General features: G+C 36.9%; 1 protein-coding gene across 5 annotated transcripts in view; it reads left to right on the plus strand.

The window, feature by feature from the left end:
- The window catches only part of Rictor (RPTOR independent companion of MTOR complex 2), a 103623-nt gene that overhangs the window by 12334 nt on the left and 73389 nt on the right, over positions 1 to 17900 (plus strand). For 2 of the 5 annotated variants that reach the window (XM_040757580.1, XM_040757579.1), the window contains exon 2: positions 1307 to 1389. The exons of 2 other annotated variants lie outside the window; for them this stretch is intronic. The gene's annotated coding sequence lies outside the window, so the exon portion shown is untranslated. Of the gene's footprint in view, positions 1 to 1306; positions 1390 to 15568; positions 15762 to 17900 lie in introns of those variants that run through there. One more of the 5 variants, XM_040757581.1, reaches the window with a different exon arrangement.

A 17900-nucleotide genomic window follows, 5' to 3' on the forward strand; every position in this document is an offset into this window, starting at 1 on the left:
CCTGCTTGGATACAAGGCCATTGTTTCTTTGTCTCAGCTCATCTCAGGGCCCTTCCCTTTCATCCAGAGGTAACCAAGTATGGCTTTGAGGCAGTCAGATCTGCCTATTGGAAAATAAAACATAACAACTAGCTTGGACCCTTTCCCCAGTAATCTCTGATCTGTCTTACCCAGTACTGTGTTTGGTAGAAAAGAGAGGCCATTGTATACCATTCTCGAACATTATTTGTCCACATAGACATATGAGAAAGAATTTTCAACTTGCATTATCTTGAGATCCTCTTCTGGCTAATAACCAAGTCAAAGCTACGATTATGTCTGCAATTCCAGCACTTGGGAGGCAGATTAGGAGAATAAGTTCAAAGCCAGCCTCAGCTATATAACAAGTTTAAGGCCAAATTGGATTTTAGATACAGGGCATAGTATTTTATACCATAGAATTCCTATAATTACCAGTAATCTAAAGGTAGGGAGTGTATTACCTAAAGAAAGAGGGGAAAAGGAAAAAAAAAAAGAAAAATAGGAATATTTTATTATCTCTGCCACCACCCCCCATTTGATTTTTTTTGTTGTATTGTTGTGTTTGTGTTTTTTGAGGAATCTGGAAGTCTTCATGTAAAGCAGAGGCTCCCATCTGATTTTCTTCAAAGAAAAGGGGCCAATGTTGGTAGTACATCCAAAGTCCTGTAGTTAGTGTTCCTCACCTGTGGGTTGAGGTTTCCGTGGTTCTTTAATGTTATTTCCTTATATAACTTATACTGTGCAGGATCCAGGCATTCTCAGTCCTTTGGAGTGAAACTGGTAACTGTGTTCTGGAATGTCAGCAGGATGAGAGGAACCCTTTTTTTTTTTTCTGTGCTTGGAAACAACATAGAGGAGTTTTGAATTACTATACATACTGTTCTTCTGAGTCTCTTGGGTTTTCTATGCATCTACCAGCACTGGGGGGTCTGTATCAACTTTTTAAATGTTTTATTATTTTTAATTGTGTGTACACATGTGAGCCCAGGTACCTGCATAAATTAGAAGTGTTGGCTTCCTTAGAGTTAAAGGTAAATCATCTGAAAGGGGACGTTAGGATTCGAATTTAGGTCCTCTGGATAAGCAGTAATGCTATTATCTAATGAGCCATTCCTCTAGTCTTCCATTTCTTTTTAAAATTCTTGAATTTTGAAACAAGATATCCCTTGTTATGTTTCCCAAACTGGCTTTGAACTTATAATCTTCCTGCTCCGGTATCTTGTGTAGGTGAAATTGTAGACATACAGTGATATGCCCAGCATCTAATGTTTATTTTTATACTTAGGAGACATTCGTTGATGAATGGATTGATGGATTGGTTGAGACCACGTCTGTTGTAGAACTCTGGATCCTCTTGCCTTCTCCCAGGTGCTACGATTGCGTATATGCTCCCATGCTCAGGATAAAAATCCTGATTCAGGGGGTGGGGGAGAAGGGAGACGGAACTGAAAGTGATATGCGTAAAAAGTTAAATAAAAAATATATAAAAAATAAAATAAAAATTAAAAAAATTCTGATTCAATGCCACTTTCTCCCAGGGGTTAGGATTACTAGTATGTGCTCCCACACTCAGCTGGCACATAAATCAGGAGTCTGCCATCATTGTTGGGAAATTCTTCCATTGTATAGGCTGTTCGTAGTTTATTTCTTTGTTCAGCATCTTATGCTTGCTCATAAAGCTTTACATTAAATGAACTAGAACTAATTAATTTCTGGTAAATAACTTTAGTTCTTTCCTTTAAAACAATTCCTTAATTAATTTACTTATTTACACATAAAATGTGATAGCTGTAGTCTGGTTGGTAGCATGAATTCTAATTGGTCTTAATAATAAAAACACAAGAGTCCCCTATTAGGGTGTGAAAGCTGAAAGATCAGAGAAACAGAGCAGCCAGTCACTAGAGTTCTTACCTCTACCAATGCTCAGACCAAAGGGGTGATCCTGTACTCAACTGTCTCAGACTGCATCCTCGGACTGCCTTAGACTTCACTGTTCCTCAGACTGCTTCCTCAGATGGCCTACGTCAGATTGCTGTCTCAGACTAACTGCTGCTCAGACTTCAGTGAGCTCCTGTCTCCTCCCACCTTATATTCCTCTCTCTGCCCAGCCATATCCCTTCCTGTCTCCTCTTCCTTAGTCCTGGGATTAAAGGCATGCCTCTCCAAGTACTGGGAACACTTGTGTGTGAGCTGTTTCTCTTTTAGACTGGGTCAATTTTATGTAGCTCAGAATGGCCTTGAACTAACAGAGATCTGTCTGCCTCTGTCTCCTGAATGCTGGGATTAAAGGTGTGCACCACCACTGCCTGGCCTCTGTGAATAACTAGTTTGACTAGTTTTGCACTCAGATCTTCAGGCAAGCTTTATTTGTTAGATCATAAAATATTACCACACTTACCCTTTTTCCTTTTGTTTCAGACCAGTTGGCCATTGAGTATTTGGTGAATATTGGTTATGTTTTAATTGGCATTATTTTAGTTACTTGATATACAAGACAGTGGCAGTGATTAGGGGAAATACAGAAACAAATCATGCTATGTATTGGGAACTGAGGGAAGGATTACTTGTTTGGTCTTGTGTGTGCCTAGGAATTTTGTATTAGCATGCTTAGGTGACTGCTGAAAAAAACAAGGAAGTGAATAACTTGCTCAAAAGGTCACTTTTGTATTGAGAGAGAAGAATGGCATTCAAACATGTTTATTGTTTCTCATGCCAAATCTCATGGGTTTAACCTTTTACCATCTTTCCAGAATTAACACTAAGGACAATAGAAGATATAACCACTGGTAAGGTATGGATTTGTAGCCCTTAGGAATTCAGTTAACTATAGCTTTTCCCCCCCCTAATATTTTCTCCTTAACCATTCCATCATTATGAGTAGCACTTTTTGTTTTGGGATGGGGAAAAGACAATTCTATGGTGCCTTTAACTAGGTATGTTTGCTTCATTTCTTTTGTCACTCTACATTACAGTTGTTCATGTATGTAGCAGTGTTAGTTTTTTCAAACTTTCACTTCGTAGAATGGTGAGTTTATAAAATTGAACTTTCAGTGTTATATATAAAATAAGAAAAATAAGTTGTAATTGTAAAGAATAAGGGGGCCCTGATGTTGTGGTGGTTAGAACAAGAATGACTCCCATAGGCTCATATTTTGAATGCTTAGTTACCAGGGAGTGGTACTATTTGGAAGGATTAGGGGGTGTGGCTTTGTCGAAGGAAGTGTGTCACTGGGGGTGGACTTTGAGGTTTCAGAAGCCCATGCTAGGTCCAGTCTGTTATGTTGTTCGTGTGTGTGTGTGTCTGTCTGTCTGTCTCCCTGTGGATCAGGAAATAGCTCTCATCTGCCATTCCAGCACTGTGCCTGGCTGCTTTCTGCCATAATGATAATGGACTAAACCTCTGAAACTATAAGCGAATCCCCATTTAAATGCTTTCTTTTATAAGAGTTATCTTGGTCATGGTGTTTCTTCACAGCAATACAACAGATTAGGACAGATGTCAAGAATACATGATTTGTACTGAATACACTTGTTGATATATGCACTTCATGTAGGGGCAAATAATCTTTTCTTTCCCTTTGGGATGTTCAGTGATTGAGTGTTCTAAAATAAACACACATTCTGACATGGTGACATACTCTTTTAATCCTAGCACTCATTTGGTGCTTGTCAGGGGCTGTCATTTAAGTCTGAAGCTGCATGTTTTGGAGTATCATTTTCTGATCCATTACAGATTTTATTTAATAATTTTTTTTAGTTTTTTTATATCCTGTTATATTCTGGTTGTATTCCCACTTATGCCTCGTAACATAATTTGAAATAGATGAAATATATGCTGATAAAAAGTTGCTATATATGTGTGAATATGGAGCATAGGAGTATGTGTAGATAGGAAATAAGGTAAAAATATGACTTCCAGACAAAATGAAAGTCTGCTGTTTTAACTACACTATTTGGAGGATAGAATCTTTAGTGTGTATAACTGTGAGGCAGGCAAGTGAACATTTAACTCTTGATTCTACCTCAGTAAGATTGTAACTTTGGACAAGTTGCCTTTTCTAAACATGTTGCTTCATTAACAGTAGAGACTGAGACTAATTTCAGGAATGAAATGTTTGTAAGGCATTATAGTTTTGGCATGCAAATATTAATCTAGAGTACGCTGTAGATTTTCTTTTTGAATAGTCAATAAAAGCAAAAGAGATGCCCTTTTTGAAAAAACTCAAATGACATTTCAATTTTGGATAGATAGAATTAGTTAAATCAAGAGGAAATAGGGAGTGAATAAAGATAGTCATGAAACACAACTAAAAGAGGACAGTAAGAGAACTTACCCTCCCGTTTCAATGAATTTTTAACTTAACAGACTTTTAATAAGTTTTATCCAATTAACATATCTCAGTAGATCAACCTGCTCTTGAACACACACACACACACTTTTTAAAAAAGTGTGTAAAGAAAAAGAATTAGTTTGTCTAGAAAGTTGAACAATTAGAATTTCATCATACCCCAATAAAATTTGTAGGCTAATTACTAAAATAATTTAATATTCCTATAGAGGAAAAGGAAAGATAATAAACAGTGTTTGGTCCTCAAGTCAATAGTACTCTCATGGGACATTGGCACTCCTGTCATGTTAGCATTAAGATAGGAAGACTATAAATACCAGGCGAACCCAAGCTACATAGTAATACCCTGTCTTTCCCAAATCATGGTTTTTTTGGAAATATATCAATATATGCTAGCATTAGATTTATAACACAGTCATTGTGATTGAAAAGGAAGAACACAAAGAGGCTTCTTCTTAAAAGCTCATACATGATTAAACATCTTACCTGATTTTCTTTAAGATTGCAAAGGGAGCATCCTTATTGTTCTTCTTATTATAGTCATTTCAGGAAATCATAAAGTAATGCCAGATGACTTCAAGCCTCTCTCCCCACTTTGGTTTTTCAAGACAGTCTTACCCTGTAGCCTAGGCTGGTTTCAGACTTGTGACCATCCAAGGGCTAGAATTGCAGGCAAATGAAGCCTGGTGAATTTTTTATGATTTCTAATAGACACCCTAGAACTTTATGAAAATGAAAGTGTCTAAAGTCACATTGGTAGTTAACAACATATCATATTCTACTCATTTATTCTCATATTTCTTCTATGTCTTTCTTTGGTTTCTATTTCTCTTGGCTAGTTTTCATTTTTCTGGTGTCTGTAATAGAATATTCTGTAGAGATGGATTGCATCTTTCCTTAGTGACATTTAATAGTATTTATGATCACTAACTTATAGTAAATTTAAATTGAACATTGAACAAGTGTAAATGCAATATAGATTAGCCCCAAAGGACAGTTGTTGTTAGAGATGAATTTTAAGTGATAAATGCTGCTAAGAGTGACACAGTGCAGTAAATCTTTTTTTTTTTTTTTTTTTTTTTTGGTATTTACGAGACAGGGTTTCTCTGTATTGTTTTGGAGGCTGTCAGTCCAGCCTGGCCTCGAACTCACAGAGATCCGCCTGCCTCTACCTCCCAAGTGCTGGGATTAAAAGCGTGCACCACCACCGCCCAGCAGTAAATCTATTTTTAACCAACATGATTGTCTTAAGATAATGGTAATGTTTGCTCTGGTGTGTAGCTAGTACATTTCCCTCAACTGCTGTCAGTGACTTCTTAGAGCTTAATGTTCAGCATAGCCAAACTTGGTCCAAAACAATATCTTAATTACCAAGACATTGACAGAGTGTGGAAGACTTGTCAAGTGCTCCAGTATTTTAATTGGTATTCCAGAAATCACATACTTTGAAGTAGACATTCCTTCCTATGCAGGGTCTGTGGCGCTCAGGTGCCTCATTCAGTGATGTCTCTGCTGTCAAGCACTTTCAAGATTCTGTTTTGGCTGGGGTCCTGTCACACTGCTAGAATGCTTGTTTAGCATGTACAGGGTCCTGGGTTTCCCCTCCTCCACCACCAGATAAACAAATTTCCAAAAACTGCTTTTGAAGATCACTAAGGTATATTTATTTAAACACACTTTAAATTGCTTGGATTGTCTTTTGGAGATGAAGTTTGATATGGTTAAGTATAATTTGGATCCAAATTTGAAAAATCAGTTTAACTAAGTATTATAAAACAAATAGTAAGTATCTCTTTTCAGTACTATATTGAATACTAGGATATGAATGTAGACATAATTTTGTTTAAAGTAGCTAGCCCTCTGATGACTGCCATTATAGACTGGTCCCCTGTTATCCTTATGACCATTTTCTATAGTAACCATTTTCACTTTCTGTTTTCATTCTTACTTGCTGTTTGGTAAAATGGCTTCCTTATTGTTTCTAATGATATTTTCTTTGTAGTGCATATGTACTCTGATTATATTGTCTGTGTCATTGATATGACTTTCTCCCTCACTTAATTTTATTTGCCTTATCGATAGGCTTTTGATCATTCTATGCAAAGGAGCCTATCTGCATCCCTTTTTACTTCTTCTCTCCTCCACCACCCCTTTTCCCTCCTTTCTTTTTTACTCTCTCTTCTTACCTCTCCTATCTTCTTTTTTTTTTTTTTTTTCATTTTTCCCTTTCCTTTTTGTTTGGCTGAGATTGAACCTAGGACCTCACATATGGTAGGCAGATGTTCTACCCCTGGATGATTACACATCTTTTTTCATAGTCCTTGCCATTGGTGACATTGTAGTATGTGTTTATTGTTTGTTTTCCTGCAAGGTCAATTTTGAGAGCATAAGTATTGCTTGTCTCGTTATTGATGACTGGAACAGCTCTGGCATGTTGAATATGCCTAATATTTATTGACTGAGTAAAGGTGACCATCACATTTATGTTTAGTTTGAGAGCTTCAGATAATGACTAATTATCCTATTCTCAATTTTTTTTTCCTATTTCTCATCTAGGTTAAGAACAGTACTTTAATTGGGCCAAATCAGATGCCCTAAAGCCACCTTAACCCTGTTTCTTGTCCTTATTCCAAGAGTCAAATCTTCAGTGGGATGGTGCTACTGATTTCTATTTCTGAGATACAGTTAAAATGTGGTACTTCATCTCTGCTGCCATACTTTCCTCAGGCCTTGTTTCTGTCGGATGATTGGATAGCTCTATAACACTCCAGAAGTTCTGTTCCCAATTTCTTCTCTCCTGCAGCCAACACTTCGGAAAGTCAATAATAACTTCTAAATAAGGTTGAGTTCTGGCTTTGAGATTCAATAGTGTATGTCACCTTATGATGTGCTTTAATTTTTTCATGTGTCTATCTTACTAATAAAAATTGGCAAATATTTATTTACTGTGCACTGGACACTGATCTTTGGCTGTGCCTGATTCAGTGATGACAGAGTGAGCCCCTGTTCTTGAGGGACACAAACTGCAGACATGTGAATGTGGAATTCTAGGTACTGTTCAATGCTGTCTGTTAGTCATATAAAATTTGGCACGTGAAATGTTGACCGATGGATGGGGGAAGAGGTGTTGAGAAATGCACTCTGAGGTGCAGTATTTAGGAGACACTGTAAGTGGTAGGATGGAAATCTTCCAAATAGAAGAAACGACTAGTACAAATTCCCAGAGATGGAAAGAACTGGAATGGCTAGTGTGTGATGATGAGAGGGACAGCAAAGGAGTGAGAGAGCAGACAAGACAGGCAGACAGGTATTAACTTGGGTAAGATGATGTTTTTGAGGGAATTGTGACCTGCCTTAGACTGATCGCTGTTTGGAGAAATGCACTTGCCCTTGGAACAATGTACCAGGCCTTTTCTTTGGACCACCAACCAGTTCCCAAATCATTGCATGAGACTTACAATTAACTTGGAATGCTTGGCCCTGCTTGTGCTCATTTTGGCCAGTTCTTTTAACTTAAATTAACTTGTTTCTCTGTATCTTCCTTTTGTCTCAGGGTTCTTTACTTTTGCTTTCTTCTGTGTCTTACCTTCACTGCTTCTTGTATCTGGCTGTCTGACAGCTGCCTGGTTTCTTGTCCTGGGCATCTCCCTGATTTCTCTCTTCCTTTTCTCTCCTCTCTGTCCTATTTATTCTCTCTCCCTGCCAGCCCCACCTGTCCTTTTTCCTGCCTAGCTATTGGCTGTTCTTTTTTTTATTTTACCAATCAGGTACCTTAGGCAAGCAAGGTGAACAAATGCAACATATCTCTATGTAATTAAGCAAATGCAGCATAAACAAAAATAATACACTTTTGCACAGTTAAAGTAATTCTGTAGCATTAACACGTAACACATCTTTACCTAGCTAAAATAATATTCCACAAAATGAAATTTATCCTTTCATTTTGATCACAAGACAAGCAAGATTTAATAAAGCCACTAAAAATCAGGACACTAGCAGAGCCAGTCACAATAGCCGTAGCCATAGAAGCTGGGCAGTGGTGGCACACACCTTTAATCTCAGGATTTAGGAGTCAGAGGCAGATGGATCTCTGTGAGTTCAAGGCCACCCAGGGTTACATGAGAGTGAATCATAGCCTTAATCCCAGCACTAGAGAGGTATGTGAAGAAGAAGCAAAGAGTCTTTTGTGAGATTCAGTTTCCAGTCACAGGAAAGACAGGATCTCCATCTCAGCCTTGGTAGAGGTAAGAGCAATTGGCTCGATGTTTTGCTTTTCTGATCTTTAGCTTCAACTGCAATATCTGTCTCTGGGTTTGTGTTATTCGTATTACATATTTTTCCGTTTGCATCATTTGAGACTTATATAAAGCCTTTGGGGAAAACAAACCAAAATGGACTTGGTGGGATGATGGTTGAACTAGTAAGCTATGGATTTTGTAAATCCTTGAATTTTAATATTTTAAGTGATCAAGGAATAACTGAAATAACATTAATTTTGGTGAAAGTTTTCTGTTGTAGTAGAAATGCTGCATTCATTCATTCACTCATTCAGTTATTCAGGTAGTTACTATGTAGAATACCATAGGCAGAGTTGTCTGCCAGATTCTGGTTGAGATTATAAGACAGTGCTGACCATACTCAAGATTCAGATATATATAAAAGAATTCTGAAAGATTAGTTAGGATAGACTGACAAAGCAGGGGCCATAAAGGGCATTGTCTGGCTCTCATTTTTGTTTGTTTGTTTTTTTGAGACAGGGTTTCTCTGTATTGCTTTGGAGGCTGTCCTGGAACTCACTCTGTAGACCAGGCTTGTCTTGAACTCACAGAGATCCGCCTGCCTCTGCCTCCCGAGTGCTGGGATTAAAGGCGTGCGCCAATGCCCAGCGTTGCCTGTCTCTCTTGTTCTCTCCCTCTTCCCTCTGCTTTGTGTACACACGTGCACGCACACACACACCTCTGTAAAGTGTGTTTTTATCTATTCACGTGATCCGTCTTGCTATGTTGCTGCTGCTAGGTGCTTTCTAGATGTTGAAATTAGTCTTGGCAATATGGTAAAATAGGCCAAAAAGGAGTCAGTGAAATTATTGCTTTTATAGTTTTAACTTTTTTATTCTGAGTAAAACTCCAAAATAATTTTTCTTGCTCTTGGCAGTCTTTCTTGCTCCTCTGCTGCCCCCCGCAGACCTGACCTGCACCCTCTGCACACTGCTGTACTTGGAGTAGAGCCGTGCTCCTTGGAGCCCAAGCAGAATGGTTCATACGCAAAGTTTGAGGGAAATCACTTGTACATTTCACATCTTTTATTTATGTACCTTTGTGTTAGAAAAAGTTCCAGATTTGTAATGTGTTCATGTTAATTATACAGGCTCACGATCACTTTAAAACCTTGGAAACCTCAGATCTCTGAAAATTATTTTTTTCTCAATCAATATCCTGATAAAACCTAACCTGACTTAAATTCACTGGTTTTGAGCCTGACTAGAATTTTATTATTGATGTTGATCTCCTGTAGTTATCTAGTTCCATGTTTTACCTCAAGCAGAAAATTATACTTTGTTAATAAGCAAGGCTGTCCCTAATATTATTTTGGAATATTCTGATAAATTACATTTTAAAATAATAAATGAATTTCTTGTCCTGTCTAATCACTACAATTCAGATGAGAGATTATAGCCAACAGTAAGCATGGGGAACAAATATGTGTTAAAAGCACTGTCAGAATATATACGTGTTGAAATGTTAACAGTGTTTCCGTAGTTCCTGTGATAAAACACCATGACCAAGGCAACTTAGAGAAGGAAGGATTCATTTGGACCTTATGGTTCTAGAGGGAAAGTAGTCCATCACAATCGCTACAGAGAGTGTGGCAGCTTGTTGACTAGTGTCGGCATGGGGCAGCAGCTGAGAGCTCCCATCTTGATTTACAAACAGGAAGCAGAGAAAGCCACCTGGGCACTCGGGCTGCTTTTGTGACCTCAAAGTCTGCCGCCAGTGAGATATACTTCCTCAGGAAGGCCCTATCTCTCAAGACTGTTCCTACAATGCTACCAACTAGGAACCAGGTATTAAAATGCTTGAGATTATGGGAGCCATCTAATTTAAACTACCACACAGTATGTCATGCTAACTTTCTATTCTTGGAAGATATACCTAGAAATGGATCATACTGATTTTATGTGTAATACCCCAAAGCTTTTGGATTGTTAAATTTTGTTAATTCTGGATTTTTGATTTTCAATGCCTTAAAGTTGTTAGGAATGTCCAAGTGAAATGTTGGGAAATAAAAACAATAATTTTGAATTATGTGGATCAACTTGGCATTCATACTATTAATTTTGAATTATACTTTTTTTTCTTTTTCTGATTTAAGACAGCCATGAAAAGGCTTTTTTTTTTTTTTTTTTTTTTTTTTTGAGATGGGGTTTCTCTGTAGCTTTGGAGCCTGTCCTGGAACTCACTCTGTAGACCAGGCTGGCCTTGAACTCACAGAGTTCCACCCATCCCTGCCTCCTGAGTGCTGGAATTAAAGGTGTGTGTCCAATGGAAAGGCTTGATTTAACATGTTTCCTTTTAATGTTGGGCTTGAGATGGATGAGCCACAGGGTTTTCGTTGTGATGATTTTGAGCATGCGATGACTTCTTTGATGTATATTAATGCTTGTGCTTACACAAAAGACACCAGCTGTATACTAAATAGGAAAACATTTACAAGGCATTTATTAAAACTTAGAATATGAAAGCAAGATGTAATTATGATAGCAGACTTACTTAACGATGATTAAGATATATGTAGTAAGGTGTGTTAATGATCCTTAGTAACTTCATCCATAGTTGTAAGTAGAGTCTATGGAGTCTAGAATTTCCACTAGACATATTACATAAGGAAAGACATTTTGGAAAGCTTTTTTTCTTTTAGGATGAATTATTTTGATTGTGGGGTTTTTATTAAAATTGACAGATCCTGCAACTTACATACCTGAGATGTATTTCTGATTGGAGATACAGTTAATAATTGAAGTTTCGAGGCATTGGTCCTCTCCATGTTAGATTTTACCTTCTTGTTATTAGAATTGGTGTAGACAGTTGAAAGAGAACTCTGGAGGCAGAGAATAGAACTTGAGACCACAAGGGGAGTACAAACCTTTAGGAGCTGGGGCAGTGAAGTAGTTGTGGAAAGAACTCCGGGAAAGTGTATGTGAGTAGCATTGCCAGTACAGTAAAGTCTTGAAGACCTACGGGGGAAAAGCAAGCAGCCTATGAGCTTGGTTAGACATGGACTTGGCAGTCGCTTCAGCAGACTGGGTAGAGAGTGGGTTGGTGAAGTTTAGGAGCTGAAAAGGAAAGAAGCCATTCCTTTGTGTCTGAGTGCAGTAAAGAGCTATGTTTCAAACGAAACATTTCAAAAGAGGATTTAAAAATTCAGAGACTGAAAAATATGTGAGAAAGTGAAGAATTACTAGAAGTATAAGAGTGAGAGTGAATTAGGAACATTAGGAACGACAAATATGTGGAAATAGTAGAATGTAGCATGGTGACATTGCTTCAGGTTTCAAATGGTACTGTATAGCTGAGGTGTATCTGTATCTCTAGTCTGTTATTGGTTTACCAGAGTGATACTCCTCCCTACATTTATAGATGCCACTGCCACTTGTTAGACACATGGTCTGACTGCAGCTTTGTTTCATAGAGAAAAACAAAAGCGAAAGTGTGTGTGTGTGTGTACGTGCGGACGCGTGAGTGTAAACAACAAGTGATTCTAGTGAAATTAGAATTAGTTTCATTAGGTGTAGAATTAATCTCATTATCAGGGTGTATCATAGTTAATTGTTTCTTCTCTTAGACACATGCTGTATTTCATGGGGTTCATTTAAATTGTGAGTTATTTCAAAGACAATTTTTCTCTTATAATAATGTGTTCCTAATTAGAGGACTGTGGATATCTAATTACCTTACAGTTATCATTGTGAGATATAATAGGTTGACACAGAAAAGATAGCAGGACATGCAGTAATTGTAATACTAAAGCAAAGAAATGCATTTTTTCATATTTTCATGAGAAAAAAATATTAAAACCAATGTGTTACCAGCATTTCTTTGAATAACAGCCATTTCTGTAGCCTGAAAATTGGCCTTTGTAAATTGTCTTTTTACAATCTGACATGTATTCCTGGTCAGAATTGTGAATATTAAAATATAAGAATTTACAATAGGAATAGAAAACTAATCTTATGAAAAGTTATAAAGACAGCAGCAGTGTGTATGTAAAAAAGGAACAATGAAAGTAATCATACTACTTAAAAGTTCATCAATTTTATAAATTAAAAGCCAAAAAAATTAAATTATATAATTCCCCAACACTGAAAAGGCTTCGTATCTTCAGATAAGGAGCAAGCCTAATTTAGTATAATTAACAATGTAATGTTATTTGCTCGTATTTGTCAATTATAAATTTTTTTTAAATAGCAATTTCTAGGAATACAAAAAGAAAGAAAAAGACTAAAATTTTTAGCCACAGAGTGGATTCAGGCCCAGCTAAGGGTATCACTAAAATTTTGTGATACTCTCAGACTATCACACTCCTGGGCCCGAAGAGATGGCTGAATTGGTACCTTCCATGCAAGCATGAGGACCTTGGTTTCGATCTCCAGTACAAATCTACATAAAAGCCAGGTGTGGCAGATGTGTCTATAATCCCAGAGCTTAAGGACAGAAAGAAGACAAGTGAACACTGGAGCACATTGATCAGCTAGCCTAGTAGAATAGATGAGAGTCTTCGTCTCAAAAAATAAGAAAAATACTCGATGTTCACCTTGTAAGGAACACACATGTACTCACTCAAATTCACACACACACACACACACACAGGCGCGCGCGCATGTGTTTAAGGTAGAAAGAGCTGCTCAATGAATGAATAAATAATTGAGTCATTTCCTAAATTTTGCCTCCTTCTAGTCATAATAAAAGGAGAGTATAGTACACCTAGGTACCAAATAAATTCCTATGAAAAGATTGTCCCTGTAATCTCAGTACTTGGGGGATAAAAGCATAGATTTTTAAGATCAACCTTGGCAACACAGTGAGTTCCAATCATCCTGGGCTACATGAGACAAAGTTTCAAAACAAAGACAACTGTAACAAAGAATTGAGCCAAACACACAAAGCACTTTTACTTTGTACACAAGTAAGAAAATTTACTAAGGCCAATTTTCAGGCTATAGAAATGGCTGTAATTCAAAGTAATGGAGACTAGTAGTCACTGGTATCTAACAATATAATAAAACAGTCTTTCATTCTTGTTTTAACTGCTTACTTGTCATCAGCATTTAGATCTGTGAATCCTCATACATTGTCCCACCCACCAGCGAAACCAGAAACCAGTAGCCAGGGTAGGAAACAGAGCTTGATACCTTCTAATTTTTTGAATTTATTTATGGTAATATATGTACTCATTAAAACTTTGAGTGACTAATGATGCTAGCCTGTTATTTTTTAGGTATTTGTTCTTATTTCTTTGTGTGTTGCTTGCTTGTTTATTGAGGTGAGGTGTTTTTGTTTTTGTTCAAACTGTTTCCTTTTAGACAGTTTCTTAGTGTGCCGCTAGCTCAAGCTGGCCCTGAATCCACTCTGGCTAAAGCTGACTTCTGAACAGCAATGGATCCTCCTTCCTCTGCCTCCCAAGTGCCTGGATTACAGGTATATGCCAGCCAAGCTTGGCTTCCTGTGGTTTTTGTTTGTTTTTTGTTTTTTTATTAGTTTTTATGTATGGATGTGCTCCTCTAGAAGTGCTCCTAACTGCTGAGTCATCTCTTCAGCCCTCAGTGGTATTATCTTTCCTTAAAGTAACCCAATTTAATGGGTAATACTTTACTTCTTTTTAAAATTATTTCTTTTAGTGTTTGAGATTATATCTTTCCCCCTCTCCCTTCCTACCTAAACCTGCTCATGTATCCCTCCTCCTTTCTCTTTTAATCTCAGTCTTGTTTATGTGGAATCTCCAGCAATTCATCAAATGAAGTTTATGGTTTTTTTACTTGAACTAGTTTCCAAATCATTTTTTTTAAAACCCTAATTAAGATGTGTGACTCCCTCTAATCATGGAACTATCTCTGGTCTCCAGGTGATGAAGACTCACCTTAATGCCCTCTCTTTTAGGAATCCAAGAGGAATTGTCGGATTTTCAGTCTTTTAGCTTTTACTCAGAAAGCAGGGTGGCTACTTCCAAAAGCCCATATATATGGAACAAGTATTTATGTAATTTGTTTTTAATTTGACTCCCAACCAAGTGTTTAGAAACACTTTAACTGAATAAACTTAATTTACCTGCAGTTGTGATTGTAGGTTTTCTTTCCTATTTCCATCAGTATACTTATAATGTAGCAGGAATTCAAAGGTTATTATCCCTACTGTTGCTTGAGAGAAAACATTGTTTTTAGTATGCAAGGTTATTATGCATTCTGAATGGCAGTACCAGAAGAAACATCAAAATTACAAAGGATAAAGTTTTGAAATTAGTATCATATTTTGGCAAAAAGTATAATAAATTTTTTAATTCTCTGTCCAAAGATGGACTAGGCATATCTGGCAAATTCTTACATTTTAGCATCATTTGAAGGCTTTTCCAGGGTGCTATCATTGGGCTAGGTTATTTTTTACTAAATTGTGTAACTCTTTGAAATTAATAATTGTTAGAGTCTCAGAATCTCTTAGAGAGGTGGTTTGAAGAGGTCCTTTTCCATATCTGATGCACATCATTGTCTTCACAGTGGGAAAATGGTTTTGCCTCTCTCCTTGCAAAAGTAATTCCAAAGAAATTTCCATATGCCTTTAGCCATTTAAGTTTGTCCATAGGAATGTAGCGTGAATAATAAAAACACATTAATAATGATAATTAATAATAATAATAACAGATACTGGGGTTCAAGCTGAAGATCAGACAAGCAAAGCAGCCAGCCATTAGAGATTTCTCACCTCTACTAGTGCTCAGACCGAAGTGGTAATCCTGTCCTCAGGTTGCATCTCCAGACAGCACTGCTCCTCAGACTGCCTCAGATTGCATGTGTCCATCAGACCTCAGACTGCTCTGAGCTTCTGTCTCCTCCCACCTTCTATTCCTCTCTACTGCTGGGATTAGAGGCATGGGATCCCAAGTGCTGAGGTCACTTTTGTGTGAGCTTTGTTTCTCTTTTAGACTGACTCAATCTCATGTAGCGCAGGGTGGCCTTGAACTAACAGAGATCTGTCTGCCTCTGTCTCCTGATTGCTGGTGTTAAGGTGTATACCTCCACTGCCTGGACTCTATGGCTAACAACTGTGGCTTCTTGGATTAAAGGTGTGTGCCCCCACTGCCTGACCTCAATGGCTAGCTAATGTTTTGCACTCTGATCTTCAGGTAAGCTTCATTTGTTAGATCATAAACAAAATTTTACAACGCATAATTAATATTGGAGACAGGAATATACTGTGACCATAGGGTTAAGCTAAGATTAGGCTTTTGTTACTTCTGTCATCATTTATGTGTGAGAACAGTTGAAGTGTAATGGTGGAATAAAAAGAATGATTTCAGAAAATTTGAAAAGGGGCAAACTATGGTCATTTGAAGGTGAATGAATAAGCGAAAATAACCATTTAGGAGAAGTTTTCTGTGTGCTGGTGAATGTCTTAATGGACTGGAACCACTCAGTTTGCTTCTAACTCTTTCTGCCTCTTTAGAGCCATTGTAAGCAAGCTTGGTCTGTAATTAAAGTAAAATATTTACTGTTTCTTAACAGCTATGGATTGAGGAGATAAAAGAAGATACAATTAGAAAATTGTTTTAGGATTCTGGTCAGCTTCCAACCCTTAAAAACCATCTTACTAATAATTTAATTAGAAGGAGCCCATGAATGTGTGGAAACTTGCATGGAGTCTTGAGCATTAGAGATACTGGGAGGCATGAAAGCATTCTTAGGTCTTGCTTCTTTGTGCACTATTATGTTACCTTTCTTAGACCACTTCCCACATCCCTGTCCTTTCACTAGCTTGCTTCCTAGGGCTGCCAGAAGTAGTAAAACACACAGGCATAGAAATACTGGTCATCTCCCCCCCTCCCACCATGATTACTTTTACCAACAGCAACCTAGTTTTATCAAAAATAACTAATACCTACTTCCTCCTTCCGTTTTTTCTTCCACGTTTCCTGCCTTCTGACATTCCTTTTTTCCCCTCTCTTTCAGCAGGGTCTCTGAAGCTCAGGCGTGTCTTACCTTGCAGCAGCCCTACCTTAGTTACCAAGGGTTGCAGTTTAAATGCTGAGTTACCATGCTCAGTTGTTTTGTAGTACAGAAAATAATTCTTGAAAACCTGCTATGTGATCAGGACTGTACTTGGCTCTTGATATAGTTGTAAATATGCTATTGACCTGTGCGACTTGAAAGCCTTTCTAAAATCATGCCTTACCTGTAAATGCTCACCTGGTTTCTTACTCTCATTTTGTATTGGAAACCTTAGAAACAGCATATATACAGATAATGTTCTAGTACGTGCAACAACTCCAAAATAGTGAGTTTAGGTAAAAAGAATGTTGAGAAATTAAGGGCAAGGTAAACTGTAGGATAGTAGATTAAGAATTGAATCTTCAAAGTATTCTTGATGCTGTTAAATATATACAAGGATGCACAGTTAAAAACAGTACTGGGGTCTGCTTATTTTTGCTATTCAGACCCATTAAGTATATTAATTTATTATTTACTCTCCTAAGAGATTTTATTACATAATAACTTTTAGATTAAATTTATTCATATAATTACTATATTCACAGAAGCAGGCATTCCTTGCTTTTAAATAATGACTTTAAATTATTTACACTAAATAGAAAAAGAACATTATAATTTTATAATACTAAGACAGCATTGTGATTTTACTATTTCTGTACAGGCTATATAATCACTAATACATCTCTGAAAGGTAATTGTTTCTACTTTAAATCTGAACAAGTCTTGGGTCATGAAAGCAATGCATCAAAGTACTCTGTAATAACATCCATTAATTTAAAAGGACATGACTGAAACATTTGCTTGGGCTAACCACATAATTTTCACATGATTGGCCCATAAACGTTGTTATTCCTAAGCATATAACTTTTAATTACAGCTAGCTTTTATGGAGTAGCTATTACTATTTTCTACTGTATATTAAAAAATAGATTCCTGAGAAGTTAAATGATTTAGCAAGATTACATGGTTTCTAAGTGCATAAGCTAAATTTAAAAATAAGATGTATATTATATATTTATTGGCAGATAAAATACTAGCATAGTTAATTGCAGCAAGTTATAATAGAGTGTAAAACATTTAAAAATTAAATGTTTATTCGAATACTAATGTTTACAGGTGCTTATGTGAGACTAAATGGACTATTGAGCAAATAAATGAATGTACAAATTAATGACTGTCTAGTTTATTATGATTTTCTCCTAGTTGTTTTGTGGATTTGTTCATTTAGGGTGTATGTGTGCGAACAGAACCAAGAGTAACTGAATTAATTTGTTTTG

The sequence above is a fragment of the Mesocricetus auratus genome, unplaced genomic scaffold, assembly GCF_017639785.1.
Source record: "Mesocricetus auratus isolate SY011 unplaced genomic scaffold, BCM_Maur_2.0 Super-Scaffold_100015, whole genome shotgun sequence".
Lineage (NCBI taxonomy): Eukaryota > Metazoa > Chordata > Mammalia > Rodentia > Cricetidae > Mesocricetus > Mesocricetus auratus.